The sequence below is a fragment of the Felis catus genome, chromosome E2 (assembly GCF_018350175.1).
Source record: "Felis catus isolate Fca126 chromosome E2, F.catus_Fca126_mat1.0, whole genome shotgun sequence".
Classification (NCBI taxonomy): Eukaryota; Metazoa; Chordata; class Mammalia; order Carnivora; family Felidae; genus Felis; species Felis catus.
The window spans coordinates 59091174-59109316 of record NC_058382.1 but is presented as its reverse complement, the minus strand read 5'-3'; the positions used below and the strand labels follow the sequence as shown (position 1 = coordinate 59109316).

Sequence of the window (18143 nt, the reverse complement as noted above, 5' to 3'; positions counted from 1 at the left end):
CTCCCCTCACTCACTCTGCTCCGGCCCGAATGTGTCCTCGTCACCGCGCGCTGTCTCAGGGCCTTTGCCCTGGCCGTGCCTCCTCCCGGAACGCTTCTCCTATTCATCCAGCCTTAGGTCTTCACTCCAGTGTCACCTTCTCTGACCTGGACTGAGTATTGCCGCCCCTCCCCCCGTGCCCTCCACCCCTGCTTTCTTTTCCCGGGTGGCAGACGACAATGCCATCCAGCATACTATATGCCTCCTCACTTATTTCTTTGGAGGTCTGTTCCCGCTTCCAGCGTGAGTTCTACGTGGGCTGGCATTTTCACGTGTGCTTTGTGCTATGCTGTATTCCCAGCACTTCCAGGAGTGACTGGCCCGTAGTACATGCTCAGTGACTATTTGACAAATAAGCTCTAAGCACAAAGAACAGTACAGAGAGTCGTAGAAATGTGAACCGTTTGGTGTATTCAGGGACTGCTGTGCGGTTCCTTGGACTGAGATTAATGTTCAGGGCTACCCCCATCCAGTTGTTCAGGCTGTGTCCTATACAAGGATGCCAAGCTCAAGAGGCCAGTGGGGTGGATTCCAGCCTACCCAAGCTTATCAGGATGCACACATACAAAGCTGCCTAGAAGAGGTGACTTTCTGACAGGCACAAGCATTACGTGGGCTAATGGTGGCCTTGAACACGGGAGATGGACATCAGGACATAAGCAGGGTAGACAAAAGAGGTGAGTCACGAAGGGCTCCATCCTGGCCGTGAGGTGGAGGTGGCCGCAGATGCTTGTGACGCCTGCGAGCCACCCTTTCAGCCGCCTGCTTTCAGCACCCTTGTCATGGGCAGTTCCTGGCACTCCCCAGCATCCCGCATCTCTCCACTTTGCTATCTCCAGCCCAGGGAAGGCCCCCCAGCTGCCCGGAAGTGCAGGGCAGTTAAAGTCCCAGGGTTAACCCTCAGCCAGTGGGGCAGGGGTGAGTGGTTGGATGCCAGCCCCCCCAGACAATTCGGAGTGGCCCCGACAGTGACCGTTCCTGAGTGCGCTCTGCTGAGTTTCCTCTTCCCTCGTCTCACTCCCCCGCTCCCTCCTGCTTCCTGGCCCCATCCTCCAAACAAACCACCCGTACCAAGTCCTTGTCTCAGGCTCTGCTTTCAGAAAACCCAAACTAAGACAGAGCCATTAAAGCTTATTTCAGAGATGAGTAGCAGCATCGATTTTTTTCACCCAGAAGGATCACCACGGGCACTTGACAGAGTGTGGGGTGAACGCTGGTGCCAGATGGCAGTTGAGGACCAGTTAGGAGGCTCTAGCAATGGTGAACTTGGGGTGGGTACGTAGGAGGCGACACACACTTGGTAGGCAGGATTTAGGGACCCTGCTGGGTGGTTATTTGTGGGTGACGACCAGGAAAGGGAGGAACCTTCGATGACTGCCATACTTCTGACCTGGCTGGTTGGGTAGACGGTCGTGTCTCCAACAAGGACCAGATAGCAAATGCAGGAAGGGGGCCAAGTCAGGACCTTGGGCGCAGACGCGGTTGACGGCCTTGTTTGGATGTACGAGGTTTCCCTCTCTTCTCTTCCTCTCCAGTGCAGAGATGTTTTATCTTTCCTGTCTGTCCATTTACGCCTCTACTGTGTTGAAATATACCTTTGTTCAGCATGTAGAATAATTAAGGAGAACTGTGGCAATCCCTTGGTGCCTGGCAGGGTTGCAGGAAGAGGTAGGTGATGCAGTCAAACAGGGTCACTGAGAAGTGTTTAACAAAGGAAACCAGCAAGGGAGATGCGTCCCCAGGCTAACGATGGAGGGGGGGCCTGGTCACCAAGGCCAGGGGACAGAGCTGTACCTGCAGAAGAGGGCTAACAAACATGTCGCTTTAGTCAGGGGATAAAGTCAATCCAAAGGACTACTGCAGGAAGCGGTCCAGGGGGATAACTCTCCTCCTGACTCCCCATCCCCTACCAGCGCCTAACTGATCGAACTCAGCTGGAGGCCAGAGGGCAAGGGAATCCTTCGCTGTCTCTTGGGGCACCAGAAGAGTGCACCTGGCAGGCAACTGAAAAACATCTAGCACTTGCTTAGAAAGAAGTCCTGGACAGGTGGGGGCGCCTGGGGGGCTCAGTCGGTTGGGCGTCCAACTTCGGCTCGGGTCATGATCTTGCTGTCCGTCCGTGGGTTCGAGCCCTACGTCGGGGTCCGTGCTGACAGCTCAGAGCCTGGAGCCTGTTTCGGATTCTGTGACTCCCTCTCTGCCCCTTCTCCACTCGCATTCTGTCTATCTCAAAAATAAACAAACATTTAAAAAAAATTTTTTTTTAAAGTCCTGGACAGGTAAATGAGGGCCACAATTATCTTCACCAATCGAATCCAGATCTCCTGCTCCTGCTTCTCCTTATGTTCTATATGTCACCTCCTCAATCGATGGGACATTTCAAAATTTTATAGACAAAGACTGCTTTGAAGGACAATGCACGGTACTGACAGAGGCTGTGGGGGAGAGGGCACATCCCCTAACACAGGCGGTGGGATTCTAAACCGCCCCCACCTTTCTCAGGAGCAACACGTATCCAGGTTTTAAGAGTGCCGAGCCCTTTAGGATAAGACTCGTAGAAAGTTGTCCCAAGGGAATATTCGGACTAGACTAAAAAGGTGTTTACGGGATGCTGTCAACAGCACCAAAATTAAATCCACGAAACAAATACATCAGAGACGTGAGGTCCATGGGTTCAACAGTAGACACTTGGTTTTAAAGCTGATGGTGCATCCGTATGACGAAGGGTGATGCCATTAACTTCAGATGGATTGATAAGGAAAATGAGCGTAATCTAATGTACTCTGGAAAAGCACAACACAAAACAGTGCGATTCCATTCTTGGCCGTACATATGGCTTGAGGCGGAAGAGATAGATAGATAGATAGACACATAGATAGACAGATAGGCAGGCAGATAGATATCTAAATATACACATATACATTTCTGCAGGTAGATATATATGTCTTCTTTGTCTACGCAGGGCCCCTGTCTGTGTGTCCTCCTACCTCAAGCCATAACCACTGCTTTGGCTGATGGGTACTTTTCATCCCTTTCTGTGTAGCCCTGGTCTGAACTGGAAAAAATTCTGCCAGCCAAGAGGAATCCTTATTTAGTGGTGTTGTCAAAGTGGCCTTCAATAGCACATTCATTCTGCACTCTCGAATGCAGCCAGGAAGGAGAAGGGGGGTGAGGGAGAGAAGAAGAAGAAAAAGCCAAGTGTGTGTGTAAGCGTTTTTGGGGACGCTGAGCTCAATAAGGCAGGTGTGCCGTGCGGGCTGCTTCAAGACCACAGGGGCAAAGAAGCAGTTAGAACACTAATTGAAATGTGCCAAAGCTGACGCCCCATCACATCCAGCTGCAGAAACCCAGAGGTCAAAGTGCTTAAGGATGCATAAAATGCGGATTTTTCCATAATTATTTAAATATGTGTTAATGATCGCCACAACACAGTCAGAGTATGTCCATGAAAGCATTAAAAATAAAGGGAAGTTGAGAAGGAGTAGTTTGAGCAGTAGGAAAAGTACTCACTTGGGGGTCAGACCACCCCACCCCCCAGTTTCTATTTTGGCTCTGGACCTGCTCCTCAGAGGAAGTCACACAAGCTCCCCGGGGGCTCCGTCTTCTCGTCTGAAAATGAGTGGGGGACGGGAGGGGGGACCCTGGCTACAAAACCCCTTCGTGATCAGAATCTGCCAATCTCCTCTATCCGACGAGATCAGAGAATAAGAATTGTCCAGGGAGAAGGAACGTCAAGAAGATGGCGGAACTTGGTGTGTTTTCTTGGCAACATCAGCAGAGAAAGGGCGCTGTTTGTTAACCAGAGGAGTCAAGGATATAAACGAGCCATTCAGAGAAAGCCGTGATGCACGCGGCAGGGGCAGGGGGCTCAAACAGGTATGCCGCCAAGCGCTGGGCCCCCTGTCCTACCCGTGGGTGGAGGCCCGGTAAGGCATCGGCGTGGTTCAGAGTCTCCGGTTCAAGAGCGAGCCGTTGACAGCATTTGCTGGGAGTGGAGGGACTGCAGGAGTGACATTTCCATCATTTTTTCCCCCGAGCAGGGAAAGAAACAAGAAAGAAAGAAACCCAGGCCAAGACCTCACTACACACCATGCCGTTGACACCTAGTCCTTTATGGGAGCTGCTACTTCCAAAATAAAGAGCGTAGTGATCTCGGGGTATTTTTTTGCCTGCGTTTTTGAGGATGTTTTGGGCTTTTCATCTCCTTTGAAGGCGCGTCACCTAATTACGCCTCTTTCATCCATGTATTCCCCGGTCGGAACATGCCAGTCCCCTCTACGGCAATTGATTATGACTGAGGGGTTTCCACATTCCAGCTGGTGCAGAGAGCCTGGGTATTCGTGAATACCTGAATAGAATAAACTCCTTTAATCCAAAAACAAACTCCTCCTGAAAGAAACAGCCTGAAAAGGCCTTTCATAGACTGTTTTCCAACTCACTGGTTCACGGTTTCCTTGGATTCCACCGTGCTTCCTGTACTAATGGTCTCTGAATGCATTCCCAGCTGTGGCTTACTGGTCTACCGAGGTCCCTGGCATCAAAGGGGAAGAAGGAAACCAGTAACACAGCAGATACTCACAGGGGCTGTTCAGACTGCACAGGTTGAAACTGAAAGGAAATACACGTGGGTGAGCCTGTTGCGCTCTTTCTAGAACTTTTTTAAAGACTCGCTGCTTGGGGTAATGCCGTAAAGACAAAGTCGTGGTCATACGGCACACAGGTGGGATTTGTCCGCCAGATTGAAAGCAGGTTGCTTGAACTGGCATTGAACACTCATACATACAGGCCCGATCACACTATTCTAATAAGTAGATTTGCTTTTGGAAGATTGACAACTTGAATTGGAAACAGCAGCCTAGATGGTTGAGATTGTCGTGGACCCATTAAGAGGGGACAGAACTGAGCAGGGGCTGACACGCGGCCCAGCGGGCACGAGATACCCTGAGACCGGAGCCCTGGGCTTGGAGTTTGAGACGTGAATGTGAGCACCAGATGGTCACTCACCGGCCCACACGTGGCCTCTCCAGCACGACGGTCGCAGGGGTCACACTTCTTGCTCAGGGTTGGCTTCCCCCAGAGCAGGAGTCTCCGGAGAACCAGGGGAAGCCAGGGGGCCCGTTAGGACCTGGCCTCGGACTTCCTGCAGCTTGACTTCCACTATATTCGGTTGACGGTCTCAGGCCCCCAGATTCACATGGAGGGGACAAAGGCAAGTCGAGCCATGGAAGACCGTGACCTCGAGATGCCAGGGTAGCCACGTTTGTGAATGGCACTCCGCCTCAGGGCTGGGAAACACAGTCGGACATCTCTATTGTCTGGACTCGATTTGACTTCTCATGTGCCTTCCTGTTAGAAAAGAAAAACAGTCTCTCAGAAGGTGATGTTTCTTTGTTCAGATTCCTTTTTTAAAAAGGGCTTTATTGAGGTATAATTGGGATAGAACAAACAGCACCCATTAAAGCATAGCAGTTGATAAGTTTTGACAAATATACGTGCCTGCGAAACCGTGACTGCAATCCAGAAAATGAACATAGCCATCCCCCCAAAGTTTCCTCGTGGCCCTTTGCAGTCTGTCCCTCCTACTCCCCTACCTAGCGGTGCCCTGATCCCGTGGCAGCCATTGATCTGTTTTCTGTCACTATGGAGTTCTGGAATTTTCTGTGCATGGAATCATAAACCCTGCACTCTTTTTTGTCTGGCTTCTTTCATTTGGCATAGTTATTTTGGGAGATACCTATGTTGTAGTACGTGCCAATAGTTCATTCTGCCTCTGAGGGCTGAGTGGTAGTCTGGTATATGGATATGCCACTCATGTGTTCATGGACGTCTGAGGTTATTATAAATAAAACTGCTACGTGCATATGCTTTCATTTATCTTGGGTAAATGCCTAGGAGTGGAATGGCCAGATCATATGGTGGGTATACATCTAACCTCTTAAGAGATTGCCAAACTGGGGGCGCCTGGGTGGCGCAGTCGGTTAAGCGTCCGACTTCAGCCAGGTCACGATCTCGCGGTCTGTGAGTTCGAGCCCCGCGTCGGGCTCTGGGCTGATGGCTCGGAGCCTGGAGCCTGTTTCGGATTCTGTGTCTCCCTCTCTCTCTGCCCCTCCCCCATTCATGCTCTGTCTCTCTCTGTCCCAAAAATAAAATAAAAACGTTGAAAAAAAAAACTTAAAAAAAAAAAAAAAGAGAGATTGCCAAACTGTTTTCCAAAGTGGTCGTGTACTGACTTCCAGTTTCCAGCCTGACATGTAAAAAGCTTGGAATCACTCCCCTTCTTGCCTAACAACCCAAAAACCAATGACTTTTCTCAGACATATCAGAGAACGGGATCACAGGGCAAACCGTCAGAGTCGCAAACAAGGTCTGCGTCCTTGGAACAGAAGCTGCTGGAGCCGTAAACTCATGGGAACATTTACAAGACAACTTGCTGGAGGCCAGGCGTCAGTTAGTGTGAGGACGAGAAAGTCCCAGGGGTGCAGTCTTAGAGACTTTTGTACCCTCGTGGGTTCTACCCCAGAAACCCCACCAGGGTCTCGCCATGAAGAACTGAGAAAGATCCCCTCTTCACTCTGCAGGGAGAAGGGGAAAGTCGCCATTTTGAATCACGCCCAGAGCATTCTGCGCAACGAAGTCCTACCCTCCGGGACAAGAGACTACCAGATGTTTGTCTCTTCGGGGGAGGACGGGCTACGATTCTAGCCTTCCGGTCTCACCTTAGGAGGGAAAATAAGCTTGAAACTTCTGAGACAGTCACAGCCCAAGGACACAGACCCACTGCAAGACCGAGGTTGAATCATGAATTTATGCAACAACGCCCTCCCCAAACCTTACCACCACCCCACAGCCTCCGGTAGAGAATCAGCGTATTGCAGTGGAGGAGCTGTAAGACACAGACCCCACGGGAGGAAGAACTGTTAGGGAAGCCCACGGGCAGCAGTGGAGACACAGAGTTTGAAGCCGAAGCACCTGCAGCCGCAGGAACATTGAGCCCAGCCCAGCTCCCAGCCAGATCATCCCGGAACCTCACACTATCTCCCTCTGTTTCTATGACCCGACGCGCCGTGTCTGGCTTTCAACAGAAAATGACAACTCATCTGAAAAGGCGAGAAAACACATGCTCGAGGGACAAAGCAAGCCTCAGAACAGGCCTCGGATTTACACAGACTTGAGGGAGAGCGAGAGAGCGGGGCACTTATAATAACCACGACTGGGGTGCGAAGGGCTCCCGCGGACAAAGGTGCACGGCATGCAGGAACAGGTGGGCAACGCAAGTGGAGAGGTGGAAACTCTACACGAGAATCGCAGGAAAGTTCTGGACGTCAAAGTGGCTGCTCCGTTCTGCACTCCCACCGACACGTGCGCCCCTGCCCCCCATACCCTGGCCAGCTTGGGTGTGTCCAGACTCTCATCGTGGCCGCCTACCCAGCGGTGTGGAGGCACCTCACTGGGGTTTAAATCTGCATTTCCCAAACAACTCACCATGTGGGACGTCTCTTTGGGGGTTATTTTCCATCCACAGATCTTCTCCCGTGATGTACTTCTTCAAATATTTTACCCCTGCTTACATCGAGTTGCTGGTTCTCTTACGACAGGGTTTCAAGCATTCTTATATATTCCGAATAAAAGTGCTTTATCTGAAATGTGATCTTTCTTTTTTAAAATTTTTTTAACGTTTATGTATTTTTTTTCAACGTTTATTTATTTTTTGAGACAGAGCATGAACGGGGGAGGGGCAGAGAGAGAGGGAGACACAGAATCAGAAACAGGCTCCAGGCTCTGAGCCGTCAGCCCAGAGCCTGACGCGGGGCTCGAACTCACGGACCGCGAGATCGTGACCTGGCTGAAGTCGGACGCTTAACCGACTGCGCCACCCAGGCGCCCCAACGTTTATGTATTTTTAAGCGAGAGGGACACAGAACATGAGCAGGGGAGGGGCAGAGAGAGAGGGAGACACAGAACCCGAAGGGGAATCCAGACTCCGAGCCATCAGCACAGAGCCCGAGTCCGGGCTCGAACTCACAGACCGCGAGATCATGACCTGAACCGAAGTCGGATGCGTAACCAACTGAGCCACCCAGGAGCCCCAGACACATGATCTTTCAAACATCTTCTCTCAACATGGAGCTTGTCCGACCATTGTCTTAACTTTGCTTTGGAACAGCAGGGAGTTTGAATTTTGAGACAATGCAGAGTTTTCCATCATCCGTTTGTAGGTCACGCCCATCTGCAAGCTACAGAACATGGCGGACCTAAGAAGTCTTTGTCTAACAGGCCACCTGTTTGCTCCTTTATCCAAGAAGTTTTACAGTTTCAGGGTTCACAGTTGGATCTGTGATCCGTTTAGAGTTAACTCTGACGTGTGGAATAGTTCGTATTTATTAGGGTGAGGAGGTTTCCTTCCATCCACTGTTCTCTAAGAGTGTTGTAAACCAGGAATGGGTGGCAGCTTTTGCCAAATGTTTTTTTCTGTCTCTTTGGAGATGATCACGTGACTCTTTCGTTAGATTGTTAATAATGATGAGTTTCACTGACTTTTCTAATCAATGAGTCCGATCTTCTGGGGCAGAACTTTGAGTTCTTTGAGTCCTTTAGTGTATCGATGGATTTGATTTCCTAGATTTTGTTTAGAATTTCTGCTTCTGTGTTCACGAGGAATATTAGTCCGTAGTTCCGTCCTCTTACCATTTCTTTGTCCAGATCTGGTATCAGGGTGGTGCCAGGTCATGAAATGAGTTGAGTAATCATCCTTCCCTTTCAGTTTTCTGCACAGGTCTGTGCAGAATTGGAAAAAAAAAAAATCGCTTTCCTTAACTGTTTGGTAGACTTCACCAGTGAAGCCACAGGGGACTAGCATTTTCTCTGTGGGAAGTTTTTTCAGTGAGATAGGACTCCTGGGGTCCCCTGTCTCCTCCAGCGTTAGCCATGGTGGCCTGTGTCTCTCCAGCAGCCTGCCCACTCCCTCCACGCTGTCCGTGAGACCTGCGGTCGCGTCCACACTCTCGTCCCCGATACTGGTAACCGGCATCATTTCTGCTCTTTCCTGATCAGCCCGGCTAGGTGTTTCTGGATGGTATTGATCTGCTCAGAGAACCCAGTGTGGGCTCTCTGGCTCCTCCCTTGTTTCCTGCTGGGAATCTCTCTCCGGGAAGGGGTACTCGCTCTTCCTCTTTGCCCTGGGCCCACGAAACTCCTGGAGAACCACCTCGCTTGTCCCTCCCTGGCCCATGGCCGAGCTCCAGGACAAATTCACCTGCCAGCTGCCAATTTCCTCAGACCCCTCTGCCAGGTGCCACCGAATTACACGTGGCAGAGTGAATTTTTCAAAGGGGAGGCATCCCGAGCAGATGTTGAGGGAAGGTTGATTGGGGAATATTCTGCGTCCTGACAGAAGAGCTTTCATGACAGGGATTGGATCACGTGCAATATCCATTTGGGGACCGGGACGTTCGGGCCCCGGCTCTGTCTCCTGCTAACACGTGACCTTGAGCAAACGGCCAATCTGTCTCAAATGGAAATGACAACAATAGTGTTGTCTGAGGACGCGATGAGATGGTAAATGCGAAAGGCTCAGCCCAGAATCTGGCCCGGGGCAGGCATTCGCTCGCGGTTGCTGTACAAGAGACGGTGAGCATCGCGGCCTGGGACTCCACTCCCTTCACTACCGGAAAGGAAGGGTTTATGATCTTCCTTTTCTTGTGTTGATGTTGGAGGCAACGTTTATTGGTTGTAAATGTTAAAAATATAAACCCGTGGTAGAAATCCACGCACGGTGCATTTTGTCCTATTAGGACGTGTCCACGGACACACCTGGTCAAGCGCTGAGGTTTGCATTTCCAACACCCAAAATACACTCCATTAGAACAAGCGTTGCTTCAGGAAGTTTGACGACTCCGTGGCTGTGTCTCGGGAAGATCGTGGACCCAGGGATTTGCCCGGCCCGTCCTCCCCCAGGATGCAGTTGTGTTCACACGGCAGGGCAGACATTGGGGGGGGGGCAGCAGTGGTGGGTGTGTGGCACCGGCCTCTGCAGCCAAACCAGCGGGTCTGCTCTGTGGTGGGATCGTCCTCGTCCTCGCTGGTGTCCTGGGGCAGCAGGCTGCAGAGCTGGGGAGGGAGAGCCAGCCGGGCAGAGGATCTGGCTGGGTGCGGCATGGGAGAGCGGGGAGGGGCCGGCTGTGCCCGAGACTCAGCCCGACGGCCGAGCAGCTCACCTCAACCGGTATGAGCCTTTATGACTGCACCTGGATCATGTGGCCCGTGTGGCTCGGAGTGACCTCCAGGGGCCGTTCAAGAAGGCCAGGCAGCCTCGTTGGTCTGCTTGGGATGCTTGCCCCGGGAGCCTTTGACTGGCACAGACGATGCCCAGAATCCAGCCACACCTAGACCGAGAGCTGGCGTGGGGTCTGGAGAGAGAGGAAGGGAGACAGAGACAGAGGGAAGAGAGCTGGAGACACCCAGCTGTTCCAGCCCCGGCTGCTTCGTCCCCCGCCCCCCCCAGGCACCCGCCCTGTGAGGGACTCTTCCCCCGGCGCAGACCAACCCCCAACCGCCCGCAACTGCCGGAGGCTGCCGGCCGAGTGCCATCCACCCCGAGACCCGTGCACGACACAAGTGATTGTTGTCGCCCTGGATTACCATGTGGGGAGGGGCTGGAAAAAGTGGCACGGAGCCCGTGGCCTTGTACGAGTGACTGCATTTCCCTGGGGCCTCGGGGTCTCCGCCGGTAAAGTCACGATCCGTGAGGCAGACCTGTGAGCATTTCTGGGGGAGTCAGTGAGCCAGCCAGGAGGGCGTCACCGTGGGCCTGCCCTTTGGCTTCTGCCCCCGTCTCCATCCGTGCGCCCTCTCTGCCCCCGGCTCCGTTTCGGTCGCCTTTCTTGCTCCTTGTGTGACTCTCCCTCTGTCCTCACTCCCTCGCGGGTGGGGACCCTGTGTTCCTGGCTGCCGTATCCTAGGGCCTGGATCGGGGCCTCGCACACAGAGGACACTCGGTAAAGATTTGCCAAGTCACGGGTGACGACTTTTCTGCGCTGGGCTGAACCACGGCTCTTGGGGTATCCGTGGACAGCAGAATGGGAGTGACACGCACACACGGGCACTCAGACGCTACCAAGGACCCAGGGAGCCATCCAGGGAGGACATCTGCACGTGGGGGAGCCCCGAGATGCTGGGAACTCGCACGGCTCCCCGACCGTGGGCACCCACCCGGCACCAGAGCCCCACAGGCTCGTCTAGACTGAGGAAGATGGACCGTGGGGAGGCCGCCAGCCCGCAGGGCAGCTGTGTTAGTCTCCCAGGGCTGCTGGGAAGAAAACCACCGCAAACTTGGTGGCTAAAAGCAATGTGATTTTGCTGCCTCCTGGCTCTGGTGGCCAGAAGTCCAGAATCAAGGTGTGGGCAGGGCTGGCTCCCTCGGGAGGCTCTGGCTGGTGCCTGTCCCCCAGCTCTGGTGGCAGCGGCCAGTCCCAGCTTTTGCACATGCCATCCCAGTCTCTGCTTGGTCCTCATATGGCCTGTAACCTCCTCTTCTGTCCCTTATAAGGATGCTTGTCATTACATTCAGGGCTCACTCTAAAACCAGGGTGACTTCATCTTAAGATCCTCAATGACATCTGCACAGAAGTGTTTTCCAAATAAGGTCCCATTCACCCGTGCCAGGGGTCAGGGTACACGTATGTTTTTTGGGGGGGGAACACGTTCCAACCCGCGATACACTAAAGGTAACGTGGTGCAAGATAAAGGGAACCCATCAGCCCTAGGCTTGCCCTGCCCCCTCCAGCCAGGTGACGGCCACCTCTCGGAGCCTCAGTCTTTCCAATCTGGAAAACGGATCGCCTCGCAGCATTGCCGTGAGGAGTCACTGAGGCGGCACGTACAAGGCCGCCCACGCTGAACTTGGCCACACAGTAGGGCCTCAATGACTGGCAACCCAGCATTGTCTTGACCTAGCAATTAGTGGCCAGCCGCTCTCCACCCAGCCACCAGACAGCAATGTCGCTGTTCCGGGACCTGAAGGGCGACAGAAATGTGCTAGGAGGGGCAGTCTCGGTCCTGGTCTGCGCGGCAGTGGGGGGAGGCCAGCAGAGGGTCGGTGGGGGGGGGCGGCAGGGGAGGGGCCCCTGGCTGGGAGGAGGCCTGCTGTTTCCCCTGCCGCCCCCAGGACTGCAGGCGGGGGCTCTCCCGTTCGTCGGGGGCGGTGAGTGCCAGCCCAGACACAGCACTCACGACGTTCCCAGCGTGTCAGCCAAGGGTGAGCCTCCCCACACACTCGGAAGATAGAATTCTGGAAGGCACTCTGTGGCATTCTTGGACACCGATGGCTGCCTTCTGGAAGACACGTGCCCCTCAGCAAATGCCTCCCGCCCAGCCCCTCTCCCTGGCCTCCCCACCCCCAGACCCCCCAAGGGCCCGCCGCAGACGAGGGGCTCCCTGGAGGGCTCACCCCGCCGGCCCCGGCTCTGCGGCGGGCTGAACCGGGCGGCCTCTGTGCTTCCCCGCCGGTGCCCCGAACCCGGCGCCAGCTCCCGGCCAGGGCAGGAGCCTTCAAGCGAGCCTGGATTAGAGGTTTGGGGTTTGGAACGTCCACTTTGGGATAAAATCAGAGTTTTTTTTTTTAAAGGAGACAATTCCAGAGACACGGTTTTTTTTTTTTTAAAGGAGACAATTTCAGAGACACTTTTTTTTTTTTTTTAAAGGAGACAATTCCAGAGACACGGTCTGAAAAACAAAACAGCTCTCTTAGCTCTTTGTCTGAAATAACAGCAGCTCCCACCACAGAGCCTGAATCGGCCCCAGCGCATCCAGCCGTCGGGATGTATCGTTTCCCTCCCAAACACCGGGGGCCTCGTCCCAGATCCCAGCCGGCCCGGAGCCGCTCCCCGGGATGGGGGTCAGCAGTCCGGGCCGCAGAGCAGCCGGGCCGGGGCACGGGCGTGTCGGCAGGTGCATGCCAGCGGTGTCCTCCTCGAGGGCGCCTGAGGCTCGTGCTCCAGGCGCAGCCTGGCCCTGCGCCCCTCCTGCCCCAGGCCCAGGCCCGTCCAGAGCCCCGGGGGTTTCCAGGGCTTGGAAACTAGAGAACGCTTTCAAGATGGATTTCTGCTTAATCGAAGCAGCAACCCGGCTGTACTTAAATTTGGTTATCAGCACGTAAAAATAGACACACAAAGCACGAGCAGAAGGAAGTAACATCCTGCTCGTCTGTGGCTGTTGGATTATCTGCCTTAATTCCTTCTACTTCTGTGAAGATTTTCAGGGCTAACTTTTGCAATACCAGACATTATTCGTTAAAAAACTACCAACCGAATCTTGTCTCAGGGCCAAAACGAGCTCTTAAGAGAGTGGGAAGTGGGCCTTCTTGGAGAGCCAGGAGCCCCCCGGGGACGTTCCTTCTTTAAAGAGACACTTTTTAGAAACTCAGGAATTATCTGCACAGTTGAGTCGTCTGCTCCTCTGGGATTGCCGCTCCTTCGTTAGTTAAAGTGATTTACTGACTCACAGGAAACTTCGCCGCTGGACCAAGGAGTGACTCTATTTCCCAAGCATTTATTGAGTGTGTGCCCCGGGCCTGGCCTTGGCCGCCGCGTCGCTGTCCTGGGCGGGCGCACAGTCTGACAGAGGACGCGGGAGACAGGCCTTGCGTTGGGTCGCTCAGCAAACATCCCCCGAGCCCCCACCCCCAGTTTGGGGGTGCTGGGACACAGGAGCCTACCAACGACACCTGCCTCCCCGACTCCGCGGGTTTCACACTTACGGCAAATGTGGAGACAGTGGAACCCGTGAAGTGCTGGGAAAACTCAGAGAGTCCTTCCGAAATAGTGGACGGAGCCACCCGTGACGGCGGCTCTGGAGGAGCGTACGTCTCAAGGGGGATGTCGGGGTGGAGTTTTGTCCGCCCAGGATTTACACGTCCACACCCGCAGCACCGCGGAACGTGACCGAACCTTGGATCGGGAGCCCCCGAGATGACACATGTCCGCGCCGCCTGCCCCGCCCCCTTCACGCAGTGGCCAAGGCTCCTGTTTGGAGGAGGCCCTCCAGGCGATGGGCAGGCCAGGCGGGCAGACCACCCACGGCCCCGAGAACACGCACTCCCAGCAGGAAGCCAGGCACCCTTGGCGGCCCCTCTAGAGAGGCCCAAGGGCTCGGCCCTCTTCCTTTAGCCAGGTGTGTGTGCCCAGGAGGGTGTGCAGGGACACCCCGACCTGTGTCGCCCTGACAGAGCCTCCTCCCCTGACCTTGGCCGCCGGCAGGAGCCACAGGGAGCAGCCTGGTCCCCGACACACAGCCCGGAAGCGGGGGCCTCGTGCAGGCCGTGGGCACACACCGCCGAGAGAAGATGGGGCTCTCTCCTTGCACACGAGGCTCCTGGCCCCGAGACCCTGTTGGGAAGACGGTGCCCCCAGCCCTCGGTGTGCAGACCCTGCCTGACCCACAGCGGTCACCAGAACCAGCCACGGCCAGACCTGGGCAGAAGACATTTTGCTCAGCCTCATCTGGGAAAAGCCGAGGGACGACGGCTGGCTCGTGGCCTTTTGACCGCCTCTCTCTCTCTCTGTGTCAGTCACGTTCTGATTCACACAGACATGTGTTTGGGAGGCTGCCGGGGGAGACCTCAGAGCGGCCGGAGACTCCCTCCCCTGGGGCCATGAGGGCATCGCTCACCTCTGCAGGCCTGTGGGCGCAGGCCCCCCACTATTCACTCGTAAGGTGTTCGCGGGGTCCTCTAATAAGCCACATGCTGCTCCGGGTTGAACAGACCACAGCCCTGAACAGAGCAGGCAAAGATCTTTTGTCCCTTAAGTACAAGAGATTTTTCTGAGCACCTACTATGTGCCAGAGGCTGCCAGGGGAGGTGAGCGCCAGGTGGCGGGGGTTCCGGGCTCTGGTGCCGGGGCTGGGACAGAGGAAGGCCCCGGGTTACAGCACAGGTCACTCCGGCTGTGGGGTTGGACACAGACCTGGGGTGGGGGAAGGGAGAAAAGGCAGGGAGCCTGAGGGGTCAGTGCTGAGCAAGGTGTCTCCAGCAGATTGTGGGAGCTCAGAATGAATGAATGGACGAACAAACGAACGAATGGCAGCCTCAGGGCGCTGGAGGCCCACATAGACCCTGGGAGGACCGCCTGGCTAGGAGGCACAGCACGGAGCAATCTGCTCGCTGCCATTATCGGTCATGGTGATGGCGGCCCCGGGCACTGTCTTCACCTCCTGTGGCTGCGGCACCAAATGGCCCCAACCTCAGTGGCTTCGAACAACGCACGCTTGTCCCTCCACAGTCTGAGGCCGGGAGTCCGACATGGGCGGGGCTCACGGGGCTCAAGTCAAGGTATCAGCAGGGCTGCTGCTTCCTTCTGGAGGCTCCGGAGAGAAGGCGTCCCCTTGCCCTCCAGCACCCAGAGGCTGCGAGCCATCCTTGGCCGGTAGCCCCCATCACCACGGCCTCTGCTTCTGGCCTCGCTTCTTTCTGACCTCCTGTGCCTCTTGGAAGGCCCCTCTGGCTACGCTGGACCCACCCGGATAACCCAGGACCCTCTCTCCCTCTCCACGCGGGACCATTGAACAGCCGACCACAGGTACAGCTGCCAGGCATGCAAGCCCATGTCCATCCCTGGTCTCCGGGGGTCCTCACGGCAGCCCGGGGAGGCACGTGCTTTCCAGCCATGTGACTGGGGCTCAGAGACGAGGAGCAACCTTCCAGGGCCACACAGCCTGGACCCGGAGCAGCAGGAATGACACCCGGGCCATGACGCTGGTGTCACCTCGCTGGAACAGCCCCGCAGGGCAACCCCAGGTTCCTCTGTCTTCATAGCAAAGGGGTCCCCGGGAAGGACACAGGCAAGCCCATCCCAGACCACCCGGACACCACAAAAGGGTCCTTCGCCTCTGGACCGTCATCCTGGAAAACCGCATCAGCTCGGAGAAACGCGTACCCCCCGACTCGATTTTTGTCACCACTCAAGAGATCGGGGGCCCAGTGTCAAGGACAGAGTGCCTTCTGAGCTCCGGGCGGGTGCTCTGAGGAACCCCTTGGGAAGGACAATTTTAACAACGCGGCCTCGCCTGGGGACGGCGGCCGTGTCTCTGGGTGAACCCATCTGTCGAGCAGAGAAGAGCCAGAAGCCCCTTTGGCATTGTCTCCAGAAGAGACGCGCTGCCTTGTTTATTTTCATTTCTGCGACTGAAAAGGCTCGCTTCCGAGGCCCTTCCGTTCGTACGGCTGTTCCTTTAAGAAGAAGAAGGAAGTGTGGTCCTGGCAGAGTTAGCTAGAGCAATAAAAAATAAATCTTGGTAATTGTTGTGGAGACAGAAAGCAACACAAGCCAGACTTAAGTACATCCTAGGAAAATGTCAGCGTCGGAGGGCCGGCTGCTAGTTCTGCGATCCCCTGTCCCCCGGAGTGGCCCCTGGAAGGGGACCAGCACAGTTGAGTTTCTTCTTGGAATGTCAGACTACAGCGTTGTTGTTTTTTGTTTTTTGTTTTTCTTTTTCCTGAAAAGGATGTGTGGTTTCAAAGATGGTGATGGAGAGAGTGTCACGGACAAGCCTGAAGGAAGACAGCAGGTCGCGCTGGTCCCCAGCGGGCGCACCGGCCCGCGTGCGGCTCTGAAGGAGCTGGCCCCCCACACCCTCCAGAGGGACATCCAGGGGCATGCGTGTCTGTGCCACAGAAATAAAGTGGGGTATTTCTGCACTCCAGAGTCCACGGACCTTTGCTTCCAGAAATAACAGCAGTCCTCCCTCCTTGTGCCACTTGCCACAGCAAAATAACTTGATAGCTGCAAGTAAAGTGCCCAGAAGGGCCCGGAATTGGGAACGGGCGTGCACGGCCAGAGCTGACATTTATGGAGTGCTTTCTGGGTGCTAGTCCCCCAAACAGCCCTGATTTGCTGGAGATGGTCCCCATCCACACCCGGGTGCCCCTGGTAGAAACTTTCCTTCTAGAAGGTTCTGGCTGAGATGATCAAGTGACTTGGGGCGTGAGCTCGCCCATTTCCCAGATGAGGAAACTGAGGCTCAGGGAGTGACATCGTGGCCCAAGTCATCGTAAGGGCCAAGCTGAGATTTAATCCCAAGTCCGGCGCAGTCCCTCTCGGTCACAGCCGCCTCCTAGCTCAGCAGACAGTCATGGCGTTGACGTAGACACGCTGCAAAGCACAGACATGGCCACTAGGAGCGTCTGCCAGGATGCTAGTGAGTCAGACTTCTGTTGGGGTGAACCTGAGTTCTATCTGGAACATTCCGCGGCGATTTCAGACCCAAAGATAAGCTGAAGAGGCTTCACTTGAAGAGGCCCCACTGCTTCCCCCTCAACACCTTGGGCCCAGCATCTGGGAGCCTCTCCCCAGCTCTGCCTGGGGTTCGGACCTGCAGGCTCATCCTGCGAAGGTTACTGCACCCGGGTGCTGGGGCGGTGGGCAGGGGCCGTCTCCCCCGGGGAGAGAGATGCCCCCTCTCCTTCTACCTGAAAACGCGTTCCAAGAGCCTCTGGCCTCCGGGCTCTCTCGCCAGCTCTGGCTATCAAGGCACCAAAGGGAGCGTGCTGGGCTTCTCCCAGTAAATCGGAAACCTGGACACTAAGTGAACGGAGGGGGGAGCCAGCCCTCTGGCTTGAGCTCTGAAGGGAGGCCCGTTAAATGTCTGGGAACGACACGTGGTCGGGGATTAGCGGGTTTACAGACTCTAAACAGCGTAAGGCCGAGCAGGGAGAGCCCCAGCTGCCCCGCTGAGGTGAGGGAGGCCAGCGGAAGTTGGGGTGCGGGCCCACCTGGCTCCTCTGCCCCCTAGCTGTGCAACCGTGGGCCACAGGCTTGGCCTCTGGCGCCTCCCCTGCACGGCCGGACACGTGCAAGTCCCTGCCGTCCAGGTGGGTATTCGTATTTTCATCTCCCCATCCAGGGTTCAGAGAAGGAGAGTGATCCACCCAAGGTCACACAGCGTGGACGAGAAGAAATCAGGACAGGAACGCGGGGCTCTTGTCTGCGCCAAATGATGCTCTTTCCCCTCCATTAGATGAGAAGGTGACACTTATCCCATGGGGCCCAGGAACGCGAGACCAGAACCGGTCCCAAGAATGAGCCAGAAGACCAAACAGTGCAAACCCCCCT

At 55.3% G+C, this 18143-nt stretch overlaps 1 long non-coding RNA gene across 1 annotated transcript; it reads right to left on the bottom strand.

Moving 5' to 3' along the window:
• Positions 1-217: 217 nt before the first annotated feature.
• On the bottom strand, positions 218-5810 carry LOC123382391. The gene is made up of 3 exons (XR_006590690.1): positions 5631-5810; positions 4619-5385; positions 218-1846 (listed from the first exon to the last, which is right to left on the bottom strand). It is a non-coding gene; the product is annotated as an uncharacterized LOC123382391 (long non-coding RNA).
• Between the last annotated feature and the right edge of the window lie 12333 nt (positions 5811-18143).